At 50.4% G+C, this 11,825-nt stretch overlaps 1 long non-coding RNA gene and 1 pseudogene across 1 annotated transcript; both read right to left on the minus strand.

Annotated features, from left to right (window-relative positions):
- The window catches only part of LOC132085905 (zinc finger protein 850-like), a 534,273-nt pseudogene that overhangs the window by 349,877 nt on the left and 172,571 nt on the right, over positions 1 to 11,825 (minus strand).
- On the minus strand, positions 6,603 to 8,670 carry LOC132085922 (uncharacterized). The gene is made up of 5 exons (XR_009420313.1): positions 8,604 to 8,670; positions 7,399 to 7,434; positions 7,236 to 7,274; positions 6,771 to 6,843; positions 6,603 to 6,677 (listed from the first exon to the last, which is right to left on the minus strand). It is a non-coding gene; the product is annotated as an uncharacterized LOC132085922 (long non-coding RNA).

Consider the following 11,825-nt stretch of genomic DNA (forward strand, 5'->3'; position numbering starts at 1 on the left):
TGGTAGGCCTACAGAGGAGTCTCGGCTCTGGAGCCTGAAGCACCACCTCCCCCTCCTTCTCCACTGTCCTTGTTTTCCCTCGCATGTTCTTACCTCCTTCTCTTCTTTAACTAGATGCAAAAACCTGTGACTTTGTTTTGATTTCTCTCTTAAATATGTCATCACAGAGGCATTCCCAACCTCTCTCATTGGCCCAGTTTTGGCCAGCAGCATGTCCCTCCTCAGAGCCATTAAGGATTATCTCTGCTGGACATGGTTGACACTTTCAGCAGCTTCCTACAGGAGTCATCTTTGTGGCCCCCCAGCTACCAAAAAACAGGCTGTGCAAAACTCACCTTTTGGGTTACAGCTTCTTGTAAAGATGTGTCAGTGCGTTCATATCCAATTGTCACATCCACCAGAATGCCTGTTTTTCTCTTACAAAGATCAGATCTGCTATGTAGTTCACTGTTGTGTTCCCTCACAATGTGGCTCTTGAAGCAATCCTTTTTAGCTTTGTTGATTAATATGTCACAGATGTAGTTGTGTCTTTTAATCCTAGCCTTTTGTGTTATTGGACAGTTTCTAATGATGTGGGAGCATGTTTCATTTGCAGGCTTGCAGTGTCTGCAGCTTTTGATGGATTGATCTTGTTTTCCTCTTGCCAGGAATTCCCTTGTGTAGACATTGGCCCACAGCTGCAGTGCTGTTACTAGTTTTCTGTGAGGTGTGCCTCTGTACCTTGAGATCTAGAAATTGCTGGTGCTATCCTTCTTAAAGTCTGTAATAGCACAGCCTTGCGATACCAGCTGTTTCCATTTATTAAATTCCTGTTTCCTCCAGTTACAGGCTTGTGGATACTGAGTTTTTGGGGTAGCTGCTTTCCATTCTGACGTTCTATCGTCACCAGCACCATCCAGCAGTTCTATCTAGGTTTAGGCTTCCATATTGACAGGATCTTTTCTTGATCTCCTCCAGCTCTCATCCATCATTTCCTACATACTTGACCTAAGCATTCTTCTTTCAGGATCTATCTTAAGGCATCATCCAAACATTGGACAAGTCCATGTAATTTTCAAGCCTGTGTACTTGGATTGAGTCCCATCAACTTCATGATATCCAAACCTCCATCCTTGGCTACACTTAACACCATGTTCGTGTGATGCAGTTTAACATTACACATGCATGGTGTTAAGTGTAGCCATTCCTTGACAGTTGATCGAATCTGTAGGTCAGGGGATTCAGGGAGCCCTGATTTTGCATCCATGGGGTCTGCCAAGTACATTAGTCTGGGGATGATGAATGTTTTTTTGGAGTGTCAGTTTTCTGAAGAGGTTTTAACATGATGATATATGTTCTCATCCGTATTACTCACCAAGCTAACTACATGGGAGTCCACTTCCCTCTGCTGCAGACCGTGTAGAAAATGTGCTGGTGGCTCACGGTGTCAAAAGCCTTAGCGATGTCCACAAGTACGACACCCAGCAGTCTGTGTTCTCTTTTGGCAGGTCAGATTATTGTTTGCAGGAGTATCAAATTTTCAGAGCATCCCCCTGCTCTTATAAAGCCTCTTTGCCTTGGATTGAGGGGGCATACCTTAGTCAGCCTTGCTGTCATTCTGGAGAACAGAAGACAGAACCAATCTTGATGGGTCTCCAGTTATTAATGTCCTTTAAATGTTCTGATTTGGTTGACTTTGGCATTAACAGTCCTGCATCCCCTCCCCATACCTGGGATTTTACCTGATGTTAACCAAAGGGTGAATATCTCCATGATCCAGGAGAATTCAGGGTCCATTTTCTTGATGTCCTTTAGGATGATCCCATCTGGACCAGGAGCTGAGTTTCTGCTCATTTCTCGCACATTCTTCTCAATTTCTTTAGCTGTAATTAAGTCCCTGAAAGTGCAGTTGTTGGCTTTTCCTTTAATTTGGAAATTCCCAAGGCTCTTAGTGTTTTCCATCGGGCTTTAACTTCTGAATAAACTTTGCTGGTTGGAATGTCACTGGACAAACATTCAACATCATCCAGAATAATCTTGGCTAATTTCCCCCTATTTAGATGGAATAGGTGCTAGAAGCACAGCTAATTACCTCTCTTGATTGCTCTCTTCATGATCCACTTCTGGCGACCTCAAGTTTCTTTCTTGGGTCTCTATTTTGTTCTTATCTGTGGTTGATGTTCTTATCTGGCTTACCATATGCAGCCATCAGAAGCAGTCCTGCACTGACTCATTGACCAGTGATGTCATCTCCTGGTCATTAAGTAACTGCTTGAATGCCCTCGGGAAGGTGTCAAGTTTCCCAGCTGAAAGCCATTCACCAGGAGTTCTCTGATAACGGGCCTGAGCTACCCCACCTTTTGCTAGTTGATGTTCCCCAGATGTTCCTCCTAATTTTCTGGACAATGACTCATGCCAGGTTCTGTTCTCATGCCCACTTCTGGTTGCTGGTTCTCTGGGCAACAGTCTCCTTTTTTCAGGAATTTGCTTTGCTGTCTTCGATGGAATGTGTTCAGCTATGAGTTTATTGATGTTTTTGTTTCCCTGAAACAGAGCTTCTAACCTGATCAGTAGATGTTCTTCCTCCTTGGTCCAACACCTTTTGTGAGCTCCTGAAGTGGATGGAGGTCTCCTTTGCATGGGAAGCAACAATCCTTTCCCAATTTCTGACGATTGGATGTACCAATCTTTTGTGTTGTTCCAGACTGATTCTTGTTTTGAAGTACCATCCCCATGGCTCAAAGATCCACTACCCAGTTGCAGCTATTTCAGCCATTGTCCTGCGTTTAGAAGATGACATGCAATACTGTGTTAGTTACTGTTTTTCCTCCTGTACTTAGCAGATCGAAAACAAATCCTCCTTTTGCTGTAGGCTCTCTTCAGGTGTTCAGTTAAGCCCAACACACAGTCCATACAGGTTCCACAGCCTGGACATGGTGGATTTTTGTCAGGAATCATCACTGTTGGAATGCCCTAAGGCATCTGATTAACATGTTCCTGGCATGGGTGGGGATATTGCCAGCATGTTGTTCTCCAGCTGAGGAGGTGATGTTTCCATTGTGCTTTCTCTCTCATGCTCACCACTTTTTTCCCTGTGGTTAAGTACCAACAGCTCATTGGTCCTCTGGAGACAGCTGTCTTTTCCCACACTTCGATGACGTGTAAGATGTTCATACACCTCTGGCAGCCTGGTCAAATTCTCCCAACTTGTGTACAAGTGAGCACATTCATTAGTTTCAAACACTCTCTAGTTATAAAATTCCTATGTCACCAGTTTGATTTCATTTTCCACCAAATCTAAGGGGGCAGATGGTAAGTTTGCAGACAACAGGTGTACAAGGGGTCTAATTTCAAATTTCTAGATCCCAGATCTACTCAGTCAGAAAGGCTGGCCTGGGTGCAGGTTGATACCTGGAATAAGCGTACCAACGGCCCCATTTTACAGGTCTAGAATTTTAGTTTGTCGCAAATTAAGGAGAGGAAGTATTAGATTGCTAGTGGAGCCCCTGACCACTTGATGGTCTTTGCCCAGTACAAACCCATGGGCCAGGTTTTGGGACAGAAGCTATGCAGCACTTACCTTAAATTTGTTTCACTTTATATCTGGACATCATTGGCTGGTGATTCCAACAATACTTTCACAGACAGAATCACTAGGTTGGAAGAGACTTTTATGATCATGAAGTCCAACCCGTGCCCTAAAACTACCTCAACTAAATCCACGGCACTGAGTGCTACATCCAGTCATTTTTAAACATATCCAGAGATGGTGACTCCACCACCTCCCTGGGCAGACAATTCCAGTACTTTATCACTCTTTCAGGAAAAAACTTTTTGTAATATCCAACCTAAATTTCCCTTGGTGCACCTTGAGACTGTGTCCTCCCATTCTGTGAGTTGTTGTTTGGAGAAAGAGACCAACTCCCACATGACTACAACCACCTTTTCAGGTAGCTGGTAAGAGTGGTAAGCTCACCTCTGAGTGTCCTTTTTCTCCAGGCTAAACAACCCCATCTCCCTCAGTTGTTCCTCACAGGGCTTGTGTTCCGAACCCCTCACCAGCCTTGTTGCCCTCCTCTGGATGTGCTCAAGCGTCTCAACGTCCTTCCTAAACTGAGGGCCCAGAACTGGACACAGCACTCAAGGTGCAGCCTCTGCAGTGCCCAGTACAGGGGCAGAACGAGCTCCCTGATCCTGCTGGCCACACCATTCCTGATCCAGGCCAGGAGCCATTGGCCTTCCTGGCCACCAGGGCACACTGCTGGCTCATGTTCAACCGGCTGTCACCAGCATCCCCAGGGCACTTTCTGCCTGAACACTGTCCAGCCACACTGTCCCCAGCTTGGAACGTTGTAGGGGGGTTATTGTGGCCAAAATGCAGGACTTGGCACTTGGACTGGTTAAACATCACTTTCTTGGACTCTGCCCATTCATCCAACCATTCCAGGTCTCTTTGCACAGCCCTCCTGCCTTCCAATAGCTTGACACGCACACCCCCCTTAGTGTCATCTACTAACTGGCTAATGGTAGACTTAACACCCTCATCCATGTCATCAGTAAAGATATTGAACAGAACTGGCCCCAGTACAGACCCCTGAGGGACACCACTGGTGCCTGGCTGCCAGCTGGATGCAGCACTGCTCACCACCACTCTCTGGGCTAGGCCACCCAGCCAGTTCTGAACCCATCACAGAGTGCTCCTGTCCAAGCCGTGGGCAACAACTTTTCCAGGAGTATGCTGTGGGAATGTCTCAGTTTGAAAAGACAGGTGTCTGCTGAGGAAAGCAGGAGCCTCTCTTGAAATGGAAAATGCAAACCCCCTCTCTCTGAGTTATTATAGTTTTGAAATTAAAGGGCTCTCAGGCAAAGATATGGCAATAGGAATAACAGCTATTTATTAGGAAAAATAAAAATAAAAATTCAGTAATACAAAACAACACTGCCAGAGCCAGAATACAACCTGACACCCTGTTGGGTCACAGTGTTGGTAGCAGTCCTATTAAATGGTGGCTGAAGTCCTCCTGAAGTGACAGATGTGGTTCTGTTGGAGCAGTGATCCTGTAGAAGGGTGTAATTTTCCTCTGAAGATCCAGTGGTGGTGTAGATGGGCCTGGTCTTCCTCTGGGAATCCAGTGGAAAAGGCTGCCTGTCATGTTCCAAATTTCAGATTATATCCAGATAGGAATTCTTGGCTCCTCCTCCTGGGCAGAGCATCTCCCAATGGGATGATGTAATTTTTATCAGTCATGCAGTGAGACTCAGTGGCCCATTAACAGAAGATACCTCCCTGGAGGGAGGATTGGGTTGGGAAGAGATAAAGAAAACTGCCTCACCTGATTTTAGCAGGTGGCCCATTAACAGAGAATATCCCCTCCAGAGTTATGAGAGATGGGTCTGGAAGAGATAAAGAACACTGGCTCACCTGATTTTAACCAATGATGATAGAATAAATACTTCTGGTTACATCTTGCATTTCAGCTCAAGACACTCTGGGATACCAGGGATATCTCCTAAGGGGAATGGGCTGCACTGGTAATTTTCCTGTTCCTCTGCCTTGGAGCAGAATATTCTCTTCTCCCCATCATGACCTATGTCTGCTCTGCCTCCATCTGCAAAGCCTTGTGGTCACTCTGGTACCCTCCTGGCCAGCAGAGCTTGTACCCACACAGCAGCAGCTGCCTGGGCCAGTGGGTTTCTCTCTGCTCTGCTGCTCATAGCCAGGACATTTTCCCTGCCCCTGTGTCAGGGCAATGCCCTGCACCAGTTCTGCTGTGAGGCTTCCCAGGGCAGTGCCAGCGGCAGCGGCTCCCTCAATGGAGTAACTGGAGGCACAGAAAACCAGCAAGCCCTTGGTTAGCATCTGTGACAGCCGGTGACAGCCGGTCTCCTCGCCCACTCTGAAACTGGTCCTAGTCCCACCAGAGCTGGGCAAAGCAGTGTTGCCATCCTCACATCTCTGGGTATGGCTGCAGCCGCACCTGACCCAGGGACCGGGCAGACCTTGCAGCCGGCCAGTACCACCCTCCCGAGCCGGGCACACCTGGGCCCCAAGGAACATCCAGATCAAGTAGACCTGGCATTGTTCTTCCACCCTAGACATGGGGAAACACCAGAGTCCCATTCCACCACAGAACCGGGTAGACCCAGCAGCCCCATCCAATCCAGAATCAAATTTCAACATGAATAAATATATTTTTGACAAAAATAAACTGTTTTAGTTTCTTTTAAATAGCACATTTCTACATTGAAGAAAGAAACTCCTTCAGAAATATATTTTGTAAACATTTTTTGTATCGGACCCACAACACCACAGTGGTGATCACAGCCAGCATCTGCTCTTGACTCTGCCTGCACACCCACCCACCCACTCAAACTGCCACCACCAGACCCCACACAACCCACAGCAAACAACCTGGGTGGGGGGATGGTGTAGGGGCAGCAGAGCCTGGCATGAAGTGACCAGAACCTAGGCTGAGCTCCCCTGCACACCGGGAGAGAGAGGGAGAGCAGAAATCCAGACACAAGGACAAACGCACAGAGGGAGACTTAGAGACATAAATACAGAACACAGCTTTGCTGACAGGCTTTTTTGATTATTCAGGGGAAATGGCTGTGGGCTCAGAGGATCCTCCAGGATCAATCATCTCCCCTTGCCACCGGAGGAGGACAGGACACAGATGTCAGCACCACTTAGAATCCTAAAACACAAAGCCCAAAACGTCAGCCCTCTGTTTCCACTGGGATGTGAGAGGGGCCTTGTCCCCACCCCTGTCCCTGCAGGCACGGCTCACCTCCTCATGGGTCAGGCAGATCCTGCTGCCCCAGAAAAGAACACACCTGCTTCAATACTTAACACAGAGTGGACTGGGAATAAAGACAGTGTTATAGACACAGTCAGGGCATTGGACTGGACTGGGTGGCAGGGGAGAGCAGGGGGGGGGCTTGGGGAAGGGGCTGTGGCAGCAATGGGGTGCAGGAGCTGCTGTGCTGCTGCCCAGAAGCACTGGGCTCCTGGCCAAGAGGCACAGCTGGGGCAGGGGCTGCGTCCTGGCTCATCCAGGGGGTCTTGGGGTGACAGGGATGGGAATGCAGCAGGGCCCTGGGCAAAGGCTTCACTGGGGAGGAGCCCTGGGGCAGGGCATTGTTGGGCTGTCAGGAGGGGTGCACTGGGCTGTGCTGGGACACACTGGGATGGCCTGGGCTGTGGTGGCCATGCAATGAGAGGGTCTGACACCGGCAGAACTCGTGGTACCCACCAGAGGCGTCTCCAGGACTGCAACATTGTCTAAATCCAACTGCAGAGAGACCAGGAGACCTCACTGGTCACTGGGATGTCCCCAGTGCCAGCAAGGGATGGGGGGACACCACTGCCCCCCAGTTCCCTGAGGGGATGCCCTCCAATGCCAGCAGCCCGATCACCTCCCAGAGATCATCTTGGGTTCCTTCCAGGAGTGCCTGGAAAGGAGAGCAAAGGCTGGGTCTGGACTGGACCTTGTGGGGCTGGGGGGGGACACGGGTGCAGGGAGCAGGGCACAGGCAGAGGGATGGGAATTCAGGGCCTCCAAGGAGATCTGTTTGAGGTGGGAGGAGACCCAGGGACAGTGATCTGGGGTCAATTGAGAGTCCAGAGGACAGGGCTGGGGGTGTGGAAGGAGCAGGGTGTGAGGTACAGGGGAGGAGAAAGGAATTGAGGAGTAGGGACATGGGAGGGCAAGGGGGCTTGGTGGGGACAGAAAAATGAGGATGGGTGGGGACAAAACCAACAAGGCTAGGAGATGGTGTGGGAGTGGGGGTGAGTCAGGGAATTGTACAGGGAGACCCCTCTGCAGTGGCCAGAAAGAAAGGCAAAGGATTGAGGGGGGACATGGAAGGAAAGGCCCCAGGAATGGTCAGTGGGAGGGCACCTGGGGACCCTTAATAGGACACAGAGGAGGGACCAAAAGGGTGGGATGGGAGGCCAGAAAGGGCAGTACTATAGATGCATATTATATGATTGGCTCTTTACAAATATTTAAATTAATACTATATGTGTTATGTTGGAAAATTATGCAGTAATAATATCTTTTAGGTAATGCAGCATAATTTCTTATAAGTAGTATGGTAAATACAGTTTTTGGCTATAGCATAATATAAAAATATAAACTATGTGATGTAAGATACTTTTTGAAACTAGCTCAAGGAATAGAAATGATACTCAATAAATTCTTCTCATTATCCTATCTGGACAGAGATAACAGCAACAGACACCAAGATCTCAAGAAAAAAATTATTGCCTCCTAATCGGGAAAGCTCAGACTTCGATGAACCAAGAAGACTGATATACAAGGTGAGGGAGGGAAGGTAAAATTAGGCAGAAACACCCAAGTTTGAAAAGAATGTTTGAATCTTGTATGCGATCTATGAATATGCAATAGGCTATTGCTTTTAAGGGGTAATCCTTTGTTAGCAAGGTAAGCTTTTCGGCAGAGTGCCAGAAACGTGGATTTCCATAATTCTTATAATTGTCTCTTATTGTCCTAATTTTTGTTACTATTTTCATTACTATTAAATTCTAAAATTTTAACACAAGTGAATGCCATTTTCCACAGGCAGGATGTGGGGACAGCATTCGGCTGGTGCCTCACCTTGGCCTGTGCTGGGGGGCACAGCAGGATGGAGAAGAGCAGGGCCACGCTGAGCACAGCCACCTTCATCTTCCTCTGGCTCTGGGCAGTGCTGCCTGAGGCTGCAGCAGGTGAGGAGCACCTTTATCCCTGCCGGGACTCCTCCCTGCACCCTCCGTGCCAGCCCCCAGGCCAAAGCCCAGCTTGGCACAGCCCCCAGCCCTGGCCACAAGCCCAGCCCTGGCACAGAGCCCATCCCACCCCACCTGTGGCACAGATCCAGCCCCCTCGCCCGGCATCCCTCCAGCTTCCTGCACGGGGCAGCTGCCCCTGGAAGGGCCCAGGCACCTGGGGGGCCAAGGGGGGCAGGCAGGGAGCCAAAGGCACCTGGGCACCCTGTGGGGACAACCCCCAGTCCAACACAATCCATCCTCCAACAGTCTCCAGTGCCAGATCCCCCATCTCCTGCGGCCCCTCCCCTCCCAGAACTTTCCCTGGGGGACACCCCAGAGCGGAGCCCAGCACCAAACCCTGCAGGGCTGAGCAGAATTGTCCCTGTTCCCATTCCAGTCTCACGGGGAAACGGGGGCTGGACTGACCCCACTTCTTGGGACACCAGCACCCCAGAATCAGGAGAATGGGGAGGGGGGGGTCTGTGTGTGACTGTCCCATGGGGACACCTGGGTGACTGGGATCTCCAGGCTCTGGAGGCACTGGGGAGCACTGGGCAATGGTGGCCCTGGGACACCAGGGCTGGGCTTGGGGCAGTGCTGGGGTGGTCACAGTGCACACCTCCAGCCCATTCTCAGCACTGCTGCCCCAAACTGCTCCAGGCCCCCGGGGGAAGATCCCCTGCCCATCTCCAATGTCCCACCCAGGACCACGGTGTCCTGCTGTATCCCCCCAGCCCTGCTGTATCCCCCCAGTCCTGCTGGATCCCCCAATCCTGCTGGATCCCCCAGTCCTGCTGAGTCACCCCAGTCCTGCTCTGCTGATCTGTCCCACACATCAGGTCCCAGCAGAGCTGTGGCTCCAGATTGGGCTGGCACTGGGACACAGCTCCCACAGAGTCCCTGGCCCCAGGGATTGCCCTGCCCTGCCCTCAGCCCAGCGCTGGCCCTGAGCAGGGCTCACCTTCCTGCCCCAGGCTCCCATGCTCCTGTCCCAGCTCAGAGCCCCTGTCAGGGTGACCCCCGAGGGCACAAAGCAGGGACAGTCCCTGGCAGGGCCTTCCGTGAGCTGCCAGTGCCTCCATTCTCCACTGACATTCCGTGACATTTCCAGGAGATGTTCCCTCCTCACGGGCCACTGACCACACAGAAGGGACCTGTTGTGGCCACCTGGCAGAACCCGTCGAGCACCTGCCCTGACCGGGCACGCTGTGTTTGCTTCCAGAGCTGCCGCTGACCCGGAGGATTTTCCTGCTGCCCCTTTGTGTTTGGGCCTCCTTTCTTGGGGAACTGGGGGGTCTTGACCCAGGAGGGTCCAGCGGAGGTGGCCCACTCCAAGGGAGGAAAAGTCCAGTCCCTGGACATCCAAGTTGCCATTGGGGACCCTCCCAGCTGTCGGTTTGTGCTCAGGGTGCCCAGAGCAGCTGTGGCTGCCCCTGTGTTCCTCAAGGTGTCCAAGACCAGGCTGGACATGAGGGCTTGGAGCAGCCTGAGATATGGGAAGGTGTCCCCTGCCCATGGAAGGAGTGGAATCGGATGTACTTTATTCTTTTGTTCCTGCCTTTGCCCACCCAAACCATTCCAGTATTCCCAGATTCTGTGCTGAGAGCAGGCCAGGCCAGTGACTGTTCCCCAGCTGGTTCTCCCTGTCCAAACCAGTCCAACACATGGAGCCCCTTTCTGAGTCTCCTCTTCCCCAGCCCCCAGTTCCTGGGAATTAGGGGGCTCTGATGCTCATGATACCTAAAAGCAGGAGGAACAGGGCCTCCTTTCCTCCTCCCCTTTCCCTCTGTGACCCCCTCAGAAACCCTCCCTGAGAAGGGCCAGGCCCCAAATGGATTTGGAACCCCAGAGTGAGAGAAATCCCCTGCAAGAGGCTGCAGGAACAAGAGGGATTTCCCCAGGTGTTTGGTTTCTGGATGCTGAGAATTTTAGACTTTAGACTGTCTGTGCTGACAGACTCTGACCCCCAAGAAAGCACTGCATTTGACCTGAGACCGTGGAGAAAGCTTCCAAAATTTAGTTACAGAACTAAGATTATAGGTGTGTATTTGATTAAAAGCATGTAATATCATGTAGTAGAAAACTTAAAGTTTTAGAATATAGATATATATATACAGCAAAATAGAAGTTATAAGGCAGAAGCTAGTCCTTCTTCTTCATGAGTTTAGATAGTATTTTGTAATTAAACTAAAAAGGCCTCATTAGGAGACACAAATAATTAGTTATTAAGTTAAAAGTAAAAATAATTTAAGTATCATTTCTCAATTGGATAGTTTTTCCTAAAAAAAAAACTTTTAAAAATATATACGAGGCCATTTTGTAGCTTATTAGTAAAATGTTACAAAACTCACAGCTTGTAAGACTATAATATTGATTAAAAAAAACAAACATCTAAGTCTAAACACGAAATACTGTCTCAAGCACTAACAATCACCCCAGGACAGCTCACTGAGAAGGGCCAGGCCCCAAATGGAGTTGGAACCCAAGAGGGGGAAAATCCCTTGGAAGGGGCTGCAGGAACAAGAGGAATTCCCTGAGATGCTGCCAGCCCCATTCGGGGAGGAAAGGGGGACGCGCAGGTGGCACCTCAGGCTTGTGCCCCCGCAGCCCCAGTGACATCTCTGATGCCTCTCTCTGTCCAACATCAAAGTGGGGACATTTCCCCATGCCCAGGAGCTGCTGATCCGCAAACAGGAGCCTGGCCATGCCCAGCCTGTGGACCCACAACCGGCATGGTCCCCAACGGCAACTTGGATGTCCAGGGACTGGACTTTTCCTCCCTTGGAGTGGGCCACCTCCGCTGGACCCTCCTGGGTCAAGACCCCCCAGTTCCCCAAGAAAGGAGGCCCAAACACAAAGGGGCAGCAGGAAAATCCTCCGGGTCAGCGGCAGCTCTGGAAGCAAACACAGCGTGCCCGGTCAGGGCAGGTGCTCGACGGGTTCTGCCAGGTGGCCACAACAGGTCCCTTCTGTGTGGTCAGTGGCCCGTGAGGAGGGAACATCTCCTGGAAATGTCACGGAATGTCAGTGGAGAATGGAGGCACTGGCAGCTCACGGAAGGCCCTGCCAG

The sequence above is a fragment of the Ammospiza nelsoni genome, chromosome 33 (assembly GCF_027579445.1).
Source record: "Ammospiza nelsoni isolate bAmmNel1 chromosome 33, bAmmNel1.pri, whole genome shotgun sequence".
NCBI classification, from domain to species: Eukaryota; Metazoa; Chordata; class Aves; order Passeriformes; family Passerellidae; genus Ammospiza; species Ammospiza nelsoni.